A 19,803-nucleotide genomic window follows, 5' to 3' on the forward strand; every position below is an offset into this window, starting at 1 on the left:
GCGAATATTTCTTTGATTCTATGTTGATGTGATTGATGGGCTGCATTATTGATATAATTCGAAATGACAACAATTTTTAGCTTATAAAATTATTTTCATAAAACATAATTATAAAGTTAAAGATATAGCCTAAGTGGAAGATTGATCAATCAATTTATTATATGAGCTTATATGTGAATTATTATGCGTTTTGATTTTTCTGTTAATATGAAGTCCAAAATTTAAAGTTATCAGTTAAGGTTTTGAATAATGAGCTTTAATGTATCTGATAAGTTGTGGGTCCTTAATTTGTAGAGGCAATATTATAATTTTTGTTTTTTATGATGAGTTAAAACAGAAAAAACAGAACATAATGATAGACATTTCCTATATATTGGTCAAGGTCCCAAATGACACGTTATTATGTTCACTATTCTCTTTCTTCATTATAGAAAATATAACTGAAAAGAAAATTAAAAGATTGTCTTAAGAAATTTCCCAATAACTAAAGATAGATTTTATTATTATATATAATAATTTATCAATATAAATTTCTAGATTATCAGCCTTCAAATTCAAGAGACACTGACCATACATTCTATAGAATGGATAGAGAAACTTCGTGAATAATTCGAATAATATATTATATATTATGTAAATTAATTTTTTGGGTGGAGGTATGATGATTAAAAAGTGAAGTGAAATTATGGGGAAAAGGGTAAACGTGATACAAATTTTTTAATTGACTAGATTGGAATTATTATTTAATATTATTATTTGGTAATATGAATGACACGAAATAATGGATAAATTTTGAGATATGACCAAAGTTATGAGGCTCTCCGGACCCTACAAATTAAAGTTAGTGAACTTTGCTGGCTGCTTCATATAAGATTGTGCTTTCTTTTCACGAGTGAAGGAGCCGACTTGTTAAAGAATTAACATTCAAATATGTTATTAATATGTATCCAAATTCCTATTGGTTCAATTTATATTGTGAGCTTATATGTCAATTATTATCAGTTACGAGTTATCTATTAAGGTGAAATCCAAAACTTAAAGTGATCGTTTAAGATTTTGGTTGATGGACTTCTGTATAGCCGATAGCATATGTGTCTTTAATGTGTAGATACAAAAATATAATTTATGCTTTTGTGACGGGCAAAAACAGAAATATTAGAAGATAATGATATATATTATCTATATGTTGGTCATGGTCATCGGATGACGCGTTATTATGTTTTCTTTCTCTACATTCATTATAGAAAATTGAACTGAAGAGAAAACTAAAAGATTCTCAAAGAAAAAACACGTAGATTTGGAAGATCGATAACTCGTTCTCGAGGAATAAAGATTATGGTTTCAGGTACGCTTCCGCGAAAGTTTATGATATTATTCTTTATGATTTAACATGATAGATTTTGTGGTTACATAAATTTTTCCCACCAAATGATATCAAAGTCACTCATGTTGAATCTTTGAGATAAATGTTTAAAGTTTAAGGGTATTATTTTGTTCTGGATCTAGGAAAAAATATTTGTAAGTTCTTTTTATATGGCTTCAAATCTTGAAAATATTTGGTTTTAAAAAAATTTAAATATTTGGAAAAGAGAATTTTGATTGAATTTTTTTCGGTTTTTTGTATGGTATTTTCAAGCTTTTCATCCATATTTTTATGAAAAAAATATCGAAAAACAGGTAAATTTGGTCATATAAAGCGTTATGACATATAAATTTGGGTCGTATATTTCGAGCCTTTAGATTACACAAATTTTAATAATTGTATTAATTTAAAAAAAAAAAACAGTCTAACAAAGGGAGATTTGAAGTCAACTATAGTTTAGGCATCTTAGAATTTATACATATTAATATTTGTTGACCATTTCCCTCGGCTTAATGGTATGATCAACAATATTTTATAATGTTCTCATACGATTTTTGAAGATATAACATCATTTATCTCATTCAAAAAAATGTACAATCATTCAATGTATTCAAAATTTATAAAGCTGAAGTTAAAAATAAACTTGACTTCAAAAATAAGAACATTAGATATTATCGTAGTTCTGAATATTATGATAGATATGATGATTCAGGTGAACAACATCCAGAACCTTTTGCTAGATTCCAAGAAAAATGTGGTATCAACCCACAGTATACTATATCGGGTTTGCCCACTATGATTAGTGTTGCTGAAAGTTGAAATATAACACTTAAGGACATGGTGAGGAGTATGATTAGTCATTCTACCTTCCCAGAATCACTCTGGGGAGAGCCACTAAATACCATAAAATATATCTTTAGCAGATTTTTCAACTAAAGCAACGACCAAAACTTCGTATGAACTTTGAACAGGAAAACATCCTAGTCTTAAGCATTTGCACGTTTGAAGTTGTTCGGTTGAGGTAAGACCTTATAAGCCTAATGAAAAGAAACTAGACTCAAAGATGACCAGTTACTATTTTATTGGGTACTCTGTAAGATCCAAGGGGTACAAGTTTTATGATCCCATAAATAATTCGATTTTTGAGTCAGAAAATGCTCTGTTCTTTGAGGATGCTAGGTTTTCAGAGAGAGAGAGTTGGGAATATCGTCTTGTAAGATGAATATATAAATATTCCAACAGGTTTCTTAGGTATTGATGAGGACCATATTCTTCACCTTGACCAAGACACAATGCAAGAAGACAATATTGAAAATCCTCCCATTTTCCATATGAACAAACTCAAGCATCTACATGACCTATGTCATCCAGAAAATCCACTAGAGATAGGAAAAAAGTAGTGCCAGATTATTACATTTTATTTCTTCATGACATGAGACAGAGACATTGGAATGATATAAGATGATCCTATAATCTCTTGTCAAGGCACGAAAAGTTCTACCTCTCAAAAGAGGAATGATATCATGGATGAAGAGATAAAGTCCAGGAAGGAAAATGATGGATATGTTCTAACACCTGCGAGGGTGCTTTCAACACAATATTCTCAATGAGCTACAATAGCTCGTGTTCTAAGAATGTAAACACCGATGAATTAGATCGAGTTTGGTTTTAAACTAAGTGGAAAATACTCGAAATAATCCTTCGTTAAGAAAGCTGATTAATTTGAAAGCTTTTTAACTTGTGTGAACTGAATAACTTAAATGAGGGGGATCAGTTTTTGCTTGTATCAGTTTAGTTATGGTGAGAACTGAACTGATATCAGCTCGAACTGATCAAATCAATTTGAAAACAATAGTTAGACAGTTAAATACACAAGATATGTTTATGGATGTTCGGAAACTTCAACTGCTCCTACGCCACCTCTTCTGTAGAGCCCAAAATCAGTACACGTATAACACATGCATTTATTTAATAGTTAAATTATTTATTTAAGTTTTAAATGATTTATAGCGATGCATGACCTATTTAAATTGCATTATTTTAAATTATTTAGGTTTATGTGATGCACGTTAAAATGTTTTCTCGAGTTTCATGTTTCAGGCGATTATTCGATGCGGGACCGAGGAATAGATACCGGTGACGATTTTGGCAATTTTAAAATGTGATATTTCATTTTAAGTTGAGTTTGGGGCATTTTAAATAAATTATTATGTTTTTAGCATTTTTCGAGTCTAATTGATTTATTTAGAGACTTTAGAATTTTAAAACTTTTAAAGTTGGCTTTGTGCAATTTATTTTGTTAGAAAGGTAAATTTCATAAAATTAATGTGTAGTTATTTTAATTGGGGAGTTTGGTTACATTAGTGTGGGTTAACCTTTTTATTAATATTTTTATTAGTTTAATTAGCACTAATTTCTCCTAATTAAAACACACACACATGTTTTACACACTCACACACACTTACACGTTTTAACACACACCAAAACATACAACACACATATACATTTTATTTTCAGATTTTTGAGAGACAAAAACCTAGGGTTCTTGAGAGAAAAAGAGCTGCCCCTTCTCTTCATCCTCTCTAGCAATTTTCGTGAGTTTTCTTCCAAGGAAAACAAGCCACTAATCGTTCCGGATCAAAGCCTTGCGCCGTCTCTGCTTCGGTATCGCCGTATCGTGAGTTTTAAATATCAAAAGGCAGGTATAGTCTGTTGTTCCTGCGTCGATCTTGTCGTAATATAAATTTTAATGCATTTTTATTACTACGATTTTTCGGTCGTGATTTTGGGAAAACTTTCAACTTAAAAATAGTAGAACTTTTGGATATCTTCGATTTGATATAAAATTCGAAATATTTGGATAAATATTGAGTGAGTTATGATGTTTTTCGTGGGACTGCTCAAATTGCATCTTTTTGGAAAATTATGTTATTGATGTATTCTTGAAGTTTATTTGTTGCAGGCTTTGTTGGGAACGTTGGATGACTGCTACTACGTTTAAGTATTGTGAGTATGATGTGGGGTTGATGTTTGGTGCTCGTCTCGGGTCGATAGGCACTTGGTTGCATTAGAAGTCGTAGAAAGTATTTTGGTGTCAAAATTCATGTTTACGGATTATGTTGCGTAGTTGTTGTGCGTCGTTGTTTTAAGGACATTTGTTTGAGTTGAATCCTTGTCATAGCGTCCTAAGATGAGTCTCATTGCATCGATTCGAGTCGTTTAAGCGTGACTTTTAAAATTGCATCAAAATGTGTTATTTTGGGTTGTTTGTACGCAGGATTAGCACCGCAGCGCTCGCCAGGGAGCGCCGCAGCGCCCGTTCTGCGCAAGCTAGGTGCTGCAGCGCCGCAGCACTTGGCCTGCGGCATTGCTAGCGCCTAGGCGCTAGTCCATGACTTTTTAAAACACTATTTTAGGCTCATGTCTTCTATGTTTTGGGAAATGTTCACACATCATGATAGGATTTGTTCCGGGAGTTGATGCCATGGCTTAGTACAATGATTAAAGGAGGTCAAGTCCCGAGCGATTTAGAACGTCATAAGAAAATTGTCATTTTGGGTGGTGAGCACGATCATTATGTTTAAGTATGAAAATTAAGTGCTTGAACTCTTGTTAGTATGTTGCAGCAGCGGCCCCAAGCGAGACCCAACGAATCCCTCAACGCCAAGTAAGTATGTTTGACGTGCAAAAAAAATACTTTCAAGTTTTTGAGATATGCTAAATGTCTTGTGACCAATTATGTATGGGATTGGAAAGCGGTAAAGCATGACCAGAGACCAATCCACCCCGTTAAATCATGAACGGGTTTAGATCAGGATTGGAAAGCGTTAAATCATGAACGGGGACCAATCCACCCGTTAAAGCATGAATGGGTGTAATGCCCGGGATTATATTTACTGTAATCTGAGATTAATCTGAAATGATTCATGGATTAATTAAGGTAAATATAGATGGAATGGATTAGGTCGGGAAAGACGCGAAAATATGTGCGAGGGAGGTGCTATTCGCGCATATGCGCGACCTAGTGCGCACACATGCGCGATTCGGGCAGAAGACCCCGCGCATATGCGTGGCGGAAGGCGCGCATATGCGCGAGGTGTCCAGTAACCAAAGTGATTGTCCAGAGGACCTCGCGCATCTGCGCTGGCGGAAGGCGCGCATATGCGCGAGTGGTAGAATGCACGACCACAGTAGGTCTCGCGCATATGCGCGACTTATGTGCGCGCATATGCGCGAGCAGTCCAGTAACTGATTTCCGGATAGAGCTTCCGGCGCATATGCGCGGGGCTTAGGCGCGCATATGCGCTGCGACATGCAGAAGGAAAATAAGCCACTTGGTCTTGGAATGCGCGAAGATGTATATATATGTATATATCATGAATTCGTTTCAGAATTCAGAAGAAACGAAGAAAAGGAAATTGGGAAAGCTTCTGAAATCCTTACGCCTTTTTATTTCAATCCGTCCGTCAGATTTTGAATCCTACTTCAGTACTGGGTTCCTGGCGACGACAGCTACAACTGGACGTAAGTGTTGTTACGTTTAGATATTATTTGAAATTATGATTTTTCAGAATTTAATATGAATCATATATGATGTTTCTGATACAGTGGACATCGTATATTTGAAGTCAGATCGAAGAACAGACTGTGTATGTATTTGTTATGATTTTCGGAGTCGATTTGATTGAGATTTGATATCAGATATGTATTATTATCAAGTATGAGTTACAGGAATTGATATATGTTGATTTATATTGCGTGGTATATTTATATGGTACCGTTATGCCGTTGAAACCGAATTCGATTAGGTTATGATTTTATCTGATATTGATTATGAGCCGTATTATTATATCAGTGATGTTGAAATTGACGGGGTTATCGAGGTTGTATTATCATGCCGTCGAAACATCAGTGAATTGATATTGATCAGATTCAGTATTGATTGAGATTGTATTATGGTGTCGTGATATCGATCAGATTAGGTATTGAATTGAGTGATACATTGATACAGTATATTCGATATTGTTATTGCCAGATTGATATCGACAGACAGTGAGCCCAAAGCTTCGACAGAGTCAGACTGAAGATGGACAGAGTTGAGTTTGAGACTTCGTCTTCGTCAGACCGAGAAGAGAAAGGTATAAATTAATGTGGTATCGGGAGATTGACTCGAGTATAGTATGATATACTTGAGTTTCCCTAAATCACATGCTTCTTATTATTATGTTCATTAATTTGACTGGATATGCTTGTTCTATGAATGTATAGAAAGCAGGTATTAGTCGAGTGATAGAAGTACCTGATAGTGGCGGGATCGCCACGGGCACATTGCACGATGTCACAAGATAGTAAATTGGCGAAAGTGCCAATGTCTATCACGTATAGGTCACTGGACGATTGGCAATCGATGTGGATAGAATTGGAGTTTCTTCTATTACTGGTGATTGATATGGAATGCCAACGTCTGGAAATCGGGATCCCTAGACTAGGATTGAGTCTAGTCTGAGTTTAAGAGTTACGGATATTGATTCATTGATTGATGTTGATTTATGTTCCTGATTATGGTACATGTTTAGAGTAAGGGTTATTGTTGATATTAATTCATGTTTCGGATTATGATACATGCTACGAATATTTGATTCATGTTCTGATTTTGATACATGTTATGAATATCTGTTATATGCTTTTATATTGTTTATATGATTGTATGTATACGTGATTTATACTGGGAATGTAATTCTCACCGGAGTTATCCGGCTGTTGTCTTGTTTGTATGTGTGCATGACAACAGGTGGGACAGGATCAGGGTCAAGAAGAGAACGAGGCTGGACTAGATAGCGTGGAGATCCGGGCTCAGAAATAAATTAGGAGTCAGCACTGATATGTAGTTGAACCTAGTTGGATTATTGTAGACAATACAGGACTTGTATGTTTATATTTAATATGTAATTCATATTGATTTACATAACGTTTCCGCTTTGTATTTTTTTAAAAAAAATTTAGACTCTGTTTATTATAATTGATTGATTAGTTCTAATAACGATTAAAAACTTTAATTAGCGTCCGGGTCCCCACAACGAGGATCTCATGTATGTGGCAGAGGATATTCCCTGTCAGCCCAGTGCTGTGGTTTAGTCTGATCAGGCGTATTTATGTATGGGTCACTTGCTTTGAAACATGCCTCCACGCAAAATGATGAAGTTTATGTATGTTCATGTTTGTACAAGTACGCAAGCACGTTTAAGAAAAGTTTTATGATTATGGCACGTCTATGTATGTACGTATGCAAGTTCAAGTTCATGCATGTACGCTCTATTTTAAAATTGCATGTGGTTTATTACGTATTACTCGTTACTTCCAGTTTATACGTGTTGAGTCTTTAGACTCACTAGACTTGATCGATGCAGGTGAGGATGAATTGGAGGAGACTAGGGGTGGGGACCAAGGAGCTGGTTTGGACTGAGCGGGAGGCTAAACCCGATGACCGCCATGTTTTAAGCTTTTTGAAATGATCAAAATACTCTGATTTATGTTACTGGTTATGAGATTTTAATCAGATGTTTTGGGTGAACTTTATTTTTAGATCTTTTGTTGCAACTACTTTTGGAGACGTATAGTTTATTTTAAATCGAAATTGAGAGTTATTTTATAATCAAGAAAATTTTTATTTTTCCGCAGATTTTAAGTAGTAAAAAGTACGGTACGTTACATCTTCTACCACCTCGGGTAGGTTCCACTAGAAAACTTTGATTTACACAACACCTTGTACAAACCCACTCAGCATAGGACTTACGCTACTGCCTAACTGAACTCCTAGCCTAGACTGAAGGCATCACCTTCCATCCAACACTTGTTTAACGTCTTTTTGTTAAAGACTACATTCACAAGTTTATTTTCTTTGTGCAGGACTCATTTAGCTATTCAATAAGCTTAACTCTATGTATATGTGAGTGATTGTGTATGAGAACTGATCTATTAATACAACACGAAAGTATTCTCACACACTGAGAGAATTGTGCTTCTAATCTAAGATGATAACACTTTGAATTATTTCCTCAAATCTGGACGGATTGCTACTTGTAAGCTGGTATACAATGAGCGTGGCCTTCTTCTTTTCTCATGATTTTCACGTACTATTTGTTGATGGTCTTGATCTTGTATTTATAGAGACTTCGTGACCGTTCTTCAAGACTCATCAAATATGTCCATTGTAGTTTGAATATGTTCCTCGATATTTGTGTCTTGTTCTTTCTGACAGCCATTCTGGAACGTCTTGACTTTAAGCTCTGCTGCAACGTTTATTATTGTCATTTGACTGGGCAATTTCTTTCCTTAATGCGCACAGCTGGATTCCATTTAGATAAACTTGTCGTGTTCTGAAAATGGATCGGCTCCTAACTGATGTTCTAAACTGGTATGTTGAACTGGTCTAGAACTGGTTTGGTGAAATCAGTTGGCTCGTCAGCTGAACTGATTTCACTGCTTCATTTGAATTGGTCAGTTGGGCTCTTCATCAGTTGAGCTCTTCATCAGCTGATCGGGCTTCTGAAGGTCTTCTGCTTAACTACTTATCAACTGGACAATCAGTTGAACCGGTCTTTAATATATCAGTTGAACTGGTTCAGTTCGGGCAATCAGTTGGCGCTTTCAGTTTGCGTCTCGATAGATTCAGTTTAAGCTTGATAGCTTTCTACACACTTAGGTAAATTTATTGGAAACAAAATAACAAGTTTTGTTAACATCAAAATTAAGATTGTTTACATGAAATGTTCCAATATACAATTATGACGTACGGAAACTTGTATCATTGCCTAAATGTCCGAATCCCATTGGTTGCAATTGAATATTTAAAACCAAGAGGGATTCGAAAGGTAATTTGGAAAAATATAAATCTTGTCTTGTCGCTAAAAGATTTACTCAAAAAAATACATCGATTATAAATAGAATTTCTCTTGATTTCTTCGAAAGACTTTTTAGGTTTACAATGGCTTTGGTGGGACAATTCGATCTCGAGGATGTAAAGACTACATTTCTGAATGATGACATTGATGAAACGATTTATATGATGCAGCAAGAAAATTTTTTGTCCAAAAACTCAAATAATTTGGTTTGCGAACTCAAGAAATCCATCTATGAACTCAAGCAAGATTTCAACAATGGTATTTCAAATTTCATCAAGTGATCATCTCATTTGATTTTGAGATGAATTTGGTCGATGATTGTGCGTACCATAAGTTTAGTGGGAGTAAGCATATTTTATGGTTTTACATGTTGATGAAATCTTACTCGCTAGCAACGATATAGAGCTGTTGCATGACATCAAGATATTTCTAACTAATAATTTTGAGATGAAAGATCTCGAGGATGCATCTTTTGTATTGGATATCCAGATACATCGTGATCGCATTCGAGGTATTCTTGGATTATCACAAAAAGGCTATATCGAGATAGTTTTCGAGCGATATGAGATGTAAGACTGTAAAAAAAAATAGTATGAAATCTAAGTCTACATTTATCTCCTCGTTGTTGGTGTCATTTCATGGAAAGTATTAAAGAGTCTATGATAGACTCTTTCATCATGACAACTAATTTTGTACTATGTTATTAGACATCCAATAGTGAAATATGACTGTGAAGTTTTGTAACGAGACTGCACATTGTTGATGGTATTGAAATACTACTAAGATTAAATAATGACAATAAATCAGTGGTATTATATTCCAATAACATTTGGAACTCGACGATGTTAGAATATATTGACATCAAGTTCTTGGTTGTTAAAAAAAGAATTCAAAGTTGTCATTTATCTATTGAGCATGTAAATACAACTCCGTGATTGTGGATCCGATAACTAAGGGACTACCACCCAAAATGCTTCATGGGCACACTGCTCGTGTAATCATTATGTCAATTGAGCATATTCGGTTTTAATGAGAGTTTGTCATTTTAAATGTTTTCCAAATATAGATATTTTCAGTTACATTTATTTAAAGTTATTTTCTTCATAAATATATTTCAATTTTTTCACTCTCTGGTTATAATTAAGGTTTGATCTCAATAAAGTTTAAGGAGGACCAATTGAAAATAGGCATGTTATGATGACATTGCATGAAAATTCCATGATACAAATCCACTTTATAATCCATGTCATTCACTTATGTATGAAGATGTGACCATTGATGAATCGAGTTACCTTACGCTTAGCGAATACTTCTTTGATTCTATATTGATGTGATTGATAGTCTGCATTATTGATACATTTCGAAATGACAACATTTTTAGCCTATAAAGTTATTTTCATAAAATATAATTATAAAGTTTGACATATAGCCTAAGTGGAAGATTGATGAGTCAAATTATTATATGAGCTTATGTTATGATCAATCGCTTACACTAGGCCAAAAGATATAACCTGTTAGAAAAGCACAACTTTATTTTCTTATATTTGTGGCAATGCAGAGTGCACCTAATTTAGTGTTAATGGGTCGGGCTGCTAGACTCATGAGTCCGGGGAGGTACATGTCTATCTGTTAGTGTTGTCTTATATCCTTTAGAAATCAGTTTACACTTTCTCTACCGTCGGCCCTGTCCCCAGCCGAGACGGTATTACCCATTAAGATTTGGTGTCACTCTTTTACGCCCACTTAGCCAACCTGATCAAAGGATGCAATGTCAGCAGTTTGATGCATGAGAACTTCCCAAGAAGTCATCTATCTCAGTGCTACTCTCACTCATGCATGCTTAACCCAATATTCCATTCCACAAGAAATATATAAATATGCTTCTTGGAAGACTTGAACACATGGCCTCGCTCTGATACCAATTGTTAGGATCAAATGCTTACCACTAGGCCAAAAGTCATAGTTGTTAGCCAAGGCGCAACTTTATTTTTTTATACTTGTGACAGCGCAGAGTGCACCTAATTTGGTGCCAATGGGTCGGGCTGATAGGCCCATGACTTCGTGGAGGTACGTATCTATCTGTTGGTGTTGTCTCATATCCCTTAGAGTCAGTCTTGCCCTTTCCCTACCGTCGGTCCTGTCCTCATCAGAGACAGTGTTACCTATTAAGATCTGGTGTCACTTTTTTACATCCCACTTAGCCAACCAGATCAAGCGTCGCAACGTCAGCAGCTTGACACATGATAACTTTCCAGGAGGTCACCCATCCCAGTACTACTCTATCTCATGTACGCTTAACCCAACAGCTTTTACGTGAATTATTATGCATTGTGGTTTGTCTATTAAGGTAAAGTCCAAAACTTAAAGTTATCGGTTAAAGTTTTGGTTAATATGCTTTAATGTATCTGATAGGTATGTGAGTCTTTAATTTGTAGAGGCAAAATTATAATATTTTTTTTATAATGAGCTAAAACAGAAAAATAAAAGATAATGATAGACATTACATATATATTGGTCAGGTTCCCAAATGGTTCGTTATCATGTTCTCTATTATCTATCTTTATTGTCTTCATTATAGAAAATATACATGAATGGAAAATTAAAGGATTGTCTCAAAAAAAAAAATGTGTAGATCTGAAAAATCAATAACTCTTTCTTAAGGAACAAGAATTATGACTTCAGGTACGCTTCCGCTAAAGTTTACGGTATTATTCTTTATGATTTAACATGATGGATTATGTGGTTATATGGATTTTTCCTAACAACTAGTATTAGAGTCACTCATGTTGAATCAATGGGATAAAAATTTTAAAAGTTTATAGATATTATTTTGTTCAAGATTTGGAAAAAAAATATTTATTTGAAAGTTCTTTTTCTATGGCTTCAAATTTTGAAAATATTTTGGTCGAAAAGAAATTTTAAGGATTCGGAAAAGATATTTTTGTTTGAAATTTTTACTTTTTTTGTATGGTATTTTCAAGATTTTCATCCATATTTTTATTAAAATAAAATAAAATTTTTAAAAATAGGTAAAAATTTCGCCAAAATCTTCTTCTGGCTTCATATTTGCTCAAGGCGCACTCAGGAAAAGGGAGAAATGCCACAAAACAGCCCGTCAGAACAAGGAACACTCGCGCGTACAGCGCAACCCCAGTAGGGCGAGGCGCGCAGAGGTGTGGATTAAGGGCTCCTCCACACGCGAAATTTGGATTATTTTTTTAAAAAAATATGTTTAATTTAAATTTTTGATTTTTTAAAAAATTTTAAGGTTACATATATTTTGAAATTGATAGGTTGAAACAAAATATCGCCAAAGTGACCTCTTTTGGGGAAGCTAATTCGTTTTGAAATACAAAAGATTTTGCATGTGTAATCTGTATGAATATTGATTAGCATAGAGAAAAGTCATGTTTAATATAATTACACATGTACTCGTAGTGGTAAACATGTGATATTTATTTAGTATTTCATGTGAATAACATAGCAGCCCGAAGAAAAGTTGTTATTTTACATGATAATCACTATAAGTGTTTGATTGCTGTGTCAGGATGTCACTTACAAGTTAATATTTCATCTAGGGTATATGTTATTTGAATTTATTCACTACAAGAAATTTCAGAATCAACAACACACATATGACAACGGTTTTAACTAAAACCGTTGTTAAAAAACTTTTAACAACGGTTTTAGTTAAAATCGTTGTCATAGATCTTTTTTTAAGCAAAAGACAACGGTTTTTATAAAACCGTTGTCTTTTGGGGGTCAAAGACATCGGTTTTTAGGGTCAATGACAACGGTTCTGTAAAACCGTTGTCTTTGAACGTTTATGACAACGGTTTCATGAACCGTTGTCTATTAGCATGTTTTTTTGGACAATCGACAACGATTTTAGAAAACCGTTGTCGATTAGCGTGAGTTTAGAATAAAACACAACGGTATTTAGCGACGATTTTCCTACAACCGTCGCTAATGTTAGCGACAATTATAGCTAAATCGTCGCTAATTTCAAATTAGCGACGGTTTAATTTCAACCGTAGCTAACGTTAGCAACAGAATCAAGTAAAACCGTCGCTAATTTGAATTTAGCGACGATTTAACCATAACCGTCGCTAACATTAGCGACGGTTGTAGGAGAATCGTCGCTAATTTCAAAAATTCGATATCGCCTAAAATTCCCTCCATTTTCTTCCACCACTCTTTATAAATATCTGCGAATTTGCTCCATTTTCTTCCACTTCACTTCACAACACTTAAAAATTTTTCTTACTTACACGATTTTACAACTTCACAACACTTAAAATTTTTATCTCTTACACGATTTTACCACTTTACAACACTTAAAATTTTTATCTCTTACACGATTTTACCACTTCAAAACAATTAAATTTTTTATCTCTTACACGATTTTATCACTTCACGACACTTAAATTTTTTTATCTCTTACACGATTGTACCAATTCACAACACGGATTTTTTAAATTATTAATTTTTTTTACCTAAAATATTAGCGACGGAATTCATGTATAAGCAGTCGCTAAGTAGCGACGGTTTTGTACATGAATGCCGTCGCTACATGTAGCGAAGGTTATTATTAAACCGTTAGCAGTTTAGCGACGGTGTAACAAACAGTCGCTAATTAGCGACGGTTTATATATGCATTCCGTCGCAAATGATATTTGCGACGGTTTTGAACAACCGTCGCAAATTGTAGCTACGACAACGATGAAAAATCGTTGTCTTTGAGCGAACCATTTAACAACAGTGGTTTTAACAACAGTTTTAAAAGGGCTACGACAACGGTTTTTAACTGTTGTCGTATGGCATTTTTCTTGTAGTGATTGATTATTTTATATGAAATGTGTTGAACATATATATTGCGGTTTTTTGTTCTATGTTATGATTTGACTTTTGCTTGTATTTTTTCCAACATTAATTCTATACTTATGTGAAATGGATCTAATTTCAAATCGTGGCAAGAACATTTACTGATAGTTCTCAGAGTCATAGATTTACACCTTACGATAATGGTTGACTCGTATCCCGCCATTACAGATAAAAGTACATCTGATGAAAAGAGTGAGTTTGAAAGGTGAAGAGGTCGAATTGCATGGATATGATGATCATGAAGATAGTCATTCCAGAAACATTCAAGGGTACAATGTCTAGCGACATTTTTATGGCTAAGGAATTCCTTAAGGGCCTTGAAAAGTGGTTTGCTTATAGTGAAAATTCTGAACTTGGTACACTCTTGGATAGCCTCATTTCAATGAGGTACAGAAACAAAAGCAACATAAGGGAGTACATCATGGAGATATCTTATCTTGCTTAAGGCTGAAAGAACTGAAATTTGACCTCTCTGATTACTTGTGGTGTATCTTGTTTTGATATCTCTTCCTCCACAGTTAAATCATTTAAAGTGAGCTATAACTGTTAGAAAGATACTTGGTCTCTGAATAAGCTCATCTCACACTGTGTTCAGGAATATGAAATGTTGAAGTGAGATAAAACTGAAAGTGTTCATTATGCCTCTACCTCTAAAGGTAAATGAAAGAAAAAGAATGATAAAGGAAGCTGCAGATACACAACTTTGAAAAAACAACAGAATAATCTTGGTGATTCTCAAAGCTTGGGTTGTTTTTCTATAGTATTTATGGGCATATGAAGAAGCTATGCACTAATTACCACGCTTGGCGTGCTAAGAACTGTATACTTTTGAATATTGTTTGTTCTGAAATTAGTTTAACTTCAGTGCCTAGATACATTCGGTGGGTAGATTCTAGTGCAACAACTCGTATCACTGTGTCTATGCAGAGTTACCTGGATTGCCGAAAACCAAATGATGCTGAAAGGTTCATCTATGTTGGCAATGGTAGCAAAGTTGAAGTTGAGGTAATAGGAAATTTATATTATTTTTAAATAGTGGAATTTATTTCGATCCCTTTGAAACATTTGTTGTACCGTCTTTTCGACAGAATTTGATTTCCATTTCTACATTAGACAAATCCAATTTTTCTTGTTATTTTTGAAATGGAATATTCAATTTGTTTCATGATTCAAAATTGGTTATTTATGGGTCTTTATCAAGATACGATAATCTTTATTATATGGATATTATTGCTTCATTTAACGAATATCTTCAAAACAATTAGAGAAACTAAAAGAAAATTAGTCAGTGAGAATTCAGCTGCATTATGGCACATGAGATTGGGTCATATCTGAAAAGAAAATAAGGATATTCTTGTCAATGAAATTATTGAGCCTTTATATTACACAAATTTTAATAAATGTATTAATTGTATAAAAAGAAAACAAACCAACAAAAGGAGATTTGAAGGCAACAGAAATTCAGGCGTTTTAGAAATTATATATATTGATATTTTTGGACCATTTCCTTTGGCTTAATGAATTATCAACAATATTTTATAAATTTCACAGACAACTTTTCATGATATGACTTCATTTATCTCATTCATGAAAATGCAAAGTCATTTGATGTGTTCAAAAGTTATAAAGCTGAAGTTGAAAATCAACTTGGCTTCAAGATTAAAAATGTTAGATCAGATCGTAGTGGTGAATGCTATGGTAAATATGATGGTTCAGGTGAACAATATCCATGACCTTTTGCTAGATTCCTAGATGAATGTTGTATCGACTCATAGTACACTATGCCGGTTTCATCCACTGTGAATGGTATTGCTGAAAGATGAAACAGAACACTTAAAGACATGGTTAGGAATATGATTAGTCATTCTACATTGTCAGAATCACCTTGGGAGAGCTACTAAAGATTGCAACATATATCCTTCGCAGGGTTCCAACTAAAACAGCAATCCAACTAAAGTAGCAATCAAAACCCTTTATGAACTTTGAACAAGAAAAAATCATAGTCTTGAGCATTTGCACATTTGGGATTGTCCATCAGAGGCAAGGCCTTTTAAGTTTAATGAAAAGAAACAGGACTCAAGGATGGTTAGTTGTTATTTTATTGGATACTCTGAAAGATCGAGGGGGTATAAGTTATATGATCCCATAAATAAATCGATTTTTGAGTCAGGAAATGCCTCGTTCTTTGAGGATGCTAAGCTTGTGGGGAGAGATACACTTAGGGATATTATTTTTGAATATCAAAATATAAATATTCTCACAGGTGTCTTGTGTATTTATCAGGATCATATTCATCACCTTGACCAAGACAATTCAGAAAGACAATATTGAAGATCCTCCAATTATTCTATATGAACAAACTCAAGCACCTCCATAGCTTATGCCTATAAGAAGATCCATTAGAGATAGGAGAATTGATTATTACATTTTATTTCTTCAAAAACATGAGGCAAATATTGGAATGATGAAAGATGATCCTATCAACTCCCGTCAAGCCATGGAAAGTTCTAACTCTCAAAAGTGGAATGATGTCATGAATGAGTGGATAAAATCCATAAAGGACAATTATGACGTATTGGATCTTGTCTCATTTCCTAAATGTGTGAATCTCATTGGTTGTAAATGAGTGTTTAAAATCAAGAGAGATTCGAAAGGTAATCTGAAAAGATATAAAACTCATCTCATCGCTAAAGGACTTACACATAAAAAGACATTGATTATAAAGAGACTTTCTCTCTGATTTGGCTTTAGTGGCACATTTCAATCTTGAGCTTCATCCGATAGATGTAAAGAATACATTTCTCAATGTTGACATTGATGAAACGATTTATATGGTGCAGCCAGAAAATTTTGTGTCCAATGACTCAAATAATATGGTTTGCAAACTCAAAAAATTCATCTATGAACTCAAGCAGATATCTCGACAATGGTATTTCAAATTTCATCAAGTGATCATCTCGTTTATTTTTTAGATTAATTTGGTTGATGATTGTGTATCATAAGCTCAACGGAGAGTTGATTACTTAGTCCAGTGTGTGGGAAATTATGAGGTAGATGCTACTTGGATCAAAAACATGAATCTGTGGCAGTTGGAAGATGAAATTGCTAAGTTCATGGCATGAATGTGGAGTGCCATGAAGTAAAGTTTTGATGCCTAACACTTAGTTATTTTCTACATAAATTAGGCATATTTGAGTTGGCTAAATGTATAAATAAGTCAACACATTGGGTGGATGTGTTTGAAGAAATATAATGTTGGCATATTGAGCTTGGTTCTGCAAGTCAATTCAATTCATATAGACTAGTTGTTGAACATGTGGGGATCTTGTTCAGAAGGTTTGGAATGGTTGAAATTCGAGTTTTGACATTTGGCAGCATTCAATAATATGTGGCAGATGGACAGTGTGCATGCAAGAAGCAGAAACACTAATCATGCAGACATGCATTTAGCATGGCAATTACAACTGTCACCAGTCAAACAAGACAGGTGCCCCAAGCAGTTGGTTTTCGAATTATTGCATTGTATTTAGTTTATATGCATTGGCATGAGTTGCACAAGGGCATGTTACCCAAGTGTTGAGTCTTTATGTGTGCAAGCCATTGCCAGATTATTTTTTTATGTATTGTGAACTGTTGTGTTATTGCAAGGTTTGGCAGATTGCTTGGTAATCTCGTTTGTCATTGTTATTCTTCTTACTTAATTGGCTTATGTGAGTTATATTCAGAAAATATAATCAAACACAAGGGTGATAAAATGTCAGATGGGGATAGATTTGAGTGTGGAAGTCTACCTGCACAAGGGTTGAGAAAAAAAAAAGTTAGCAAAAATCTGCTGCGTTGCTTAACCCCTGTGACAGTTGGCATCCTGCTCTCTAACAACACTATAGAGCTATTTCATGACACCAAGATACTAAGAATGTTGTGATGAAAGTTCTCGATAATGCATATTTTATATTGGATATACAGACATATCATGATCGCTCTCGAGATATTCTTGGATTATCACATAAAGGCTATATCGAGAAAGTTATCAAGCGATATGGGATGCAAAACTGCAAAACAACAGATGCTCATGTGGCTAAAGGAGACAAATTTAGTCTCAAACAATTCAACGAGAATGATTTTTATGAAAAAAAATTGCAAAAGATTCCCTATGCACATGTAGTGGAGAGTCTAATGTATGTCCAAGTTTGTACATGTCAAGATATTGCGTTTGTGAAAGAAATGTTGGCCATATATTAAAAAATCCAAGGGTGAAACATTGGAAAACAGCCAAAAGAGTTTTATGGTACCTACGGAGAACAAAATATTACATGCCCATATATCTGAGGTTGGATCAACTTGAGGTCATTTTGTATACTTGCTTCGATTTTATTGGATGCCAAGACAGTATGATGGTATTGAAAAACCATCATGATTACATTGTGACAATAAATTAGCGGTATTATGTTCCAAGAACGACAGGAACTCGGTTAAGATTTTGCTTAATGAGCTTTAATACATCTGATAGATTGTGAGCCTTTAATATGTAGAGGAAAAAATATAATTTCTATTTTTTGATGAACTTTAATTTCTAGTAATGTGACAACTTGGGATTGAAATAAAAAGTATTTTAACCATAAAATTACCAAATTTAAGCTTGTGGACATTCAAAATCTTATCTTCTTGGATTATTAATTTTTGGGTGATAACTAAGTTGTAAACGCATGGGACCAAATTCTTGTCACGCTGCCACCATAGAAAAAGTGAGCGTATTACTATTAGCACAAGTTTTTCTCATATTTCCTCACGAAAGTGCGACGAATCCAAGAATGAAAGACACAGTCCCTCTCATGTATATCATGTAAGATGAGCAATCATCATGAAAGCAAAAGCAATGATTATTCACAATTATAATATCGTCAAATATGTGACGACCCCATATTTTTTATTGGATCAAATTATATATAGACATACCCCCTACCCCACACAACCCCCCCCCCCCCCCCCCCCCACCATCCCCTTGTGCGCATGCAGCTTTAAGGCTCCACCCTCAAATATATAAAAAGTTGACTAAAACCTCACGTGTTTGTTTTTTTGTAAAAAAAATCTTTTTGGCTTTTAGGTTCATATGATGTAAGATAGGTAAATAATTACGTCATTAATTTCATTGTTCATGAATGTGGGATATATATGAGATGAATCCGACTTGGTTGGCTGATGTCAAGAATCAAGTTGAAGTAAAACTTTTGAGTTTTACATGTCACTAGTGAAGTATAAGATTCATTTAATTAATCAAAATGAGTGGCCAATTATTTTATACACGAGTAATATGTCATGAACCACAAATTATGGGCAATTGGCATTATATATTGTAGAACATTGTTTCAGCGTGTTGGATTTAATTTGTACATATCTCTAGCTATAGTGGGCAAAGAAAAGTTCTTTCATATTCCATACAAATATTTAGTTCTCTATTTAGAATTATATTAACAAAAGATCATATAATATGCTGATTTCGATGATCGTTATAACAATTGAGTTTGTGGTTTATTAGTATGTTATTGTGGTAATGTGAGTATATGTACATGTTAATAATTGGCGTGTACTTGATGTTAAATTTGTATGATTTGTTGGAGAGGAATAATTGTCCATATAATTGGAATACTGATCTAA

Source organism: Primulina tabacum, chromosome 15, assembly GCF_025594145.1.
Source record: "Primulina tabacum isolate GXHZ01 chromosome 15, ASM2559414v2, whole genome shotgun sequence".
Lineage (NCBI taxonomy): Eukaryota > Viridiplantae > Streptophyta > Magnoliopsida > Lamiales > Gesneriaceae > Primulina > Primulina tabacum.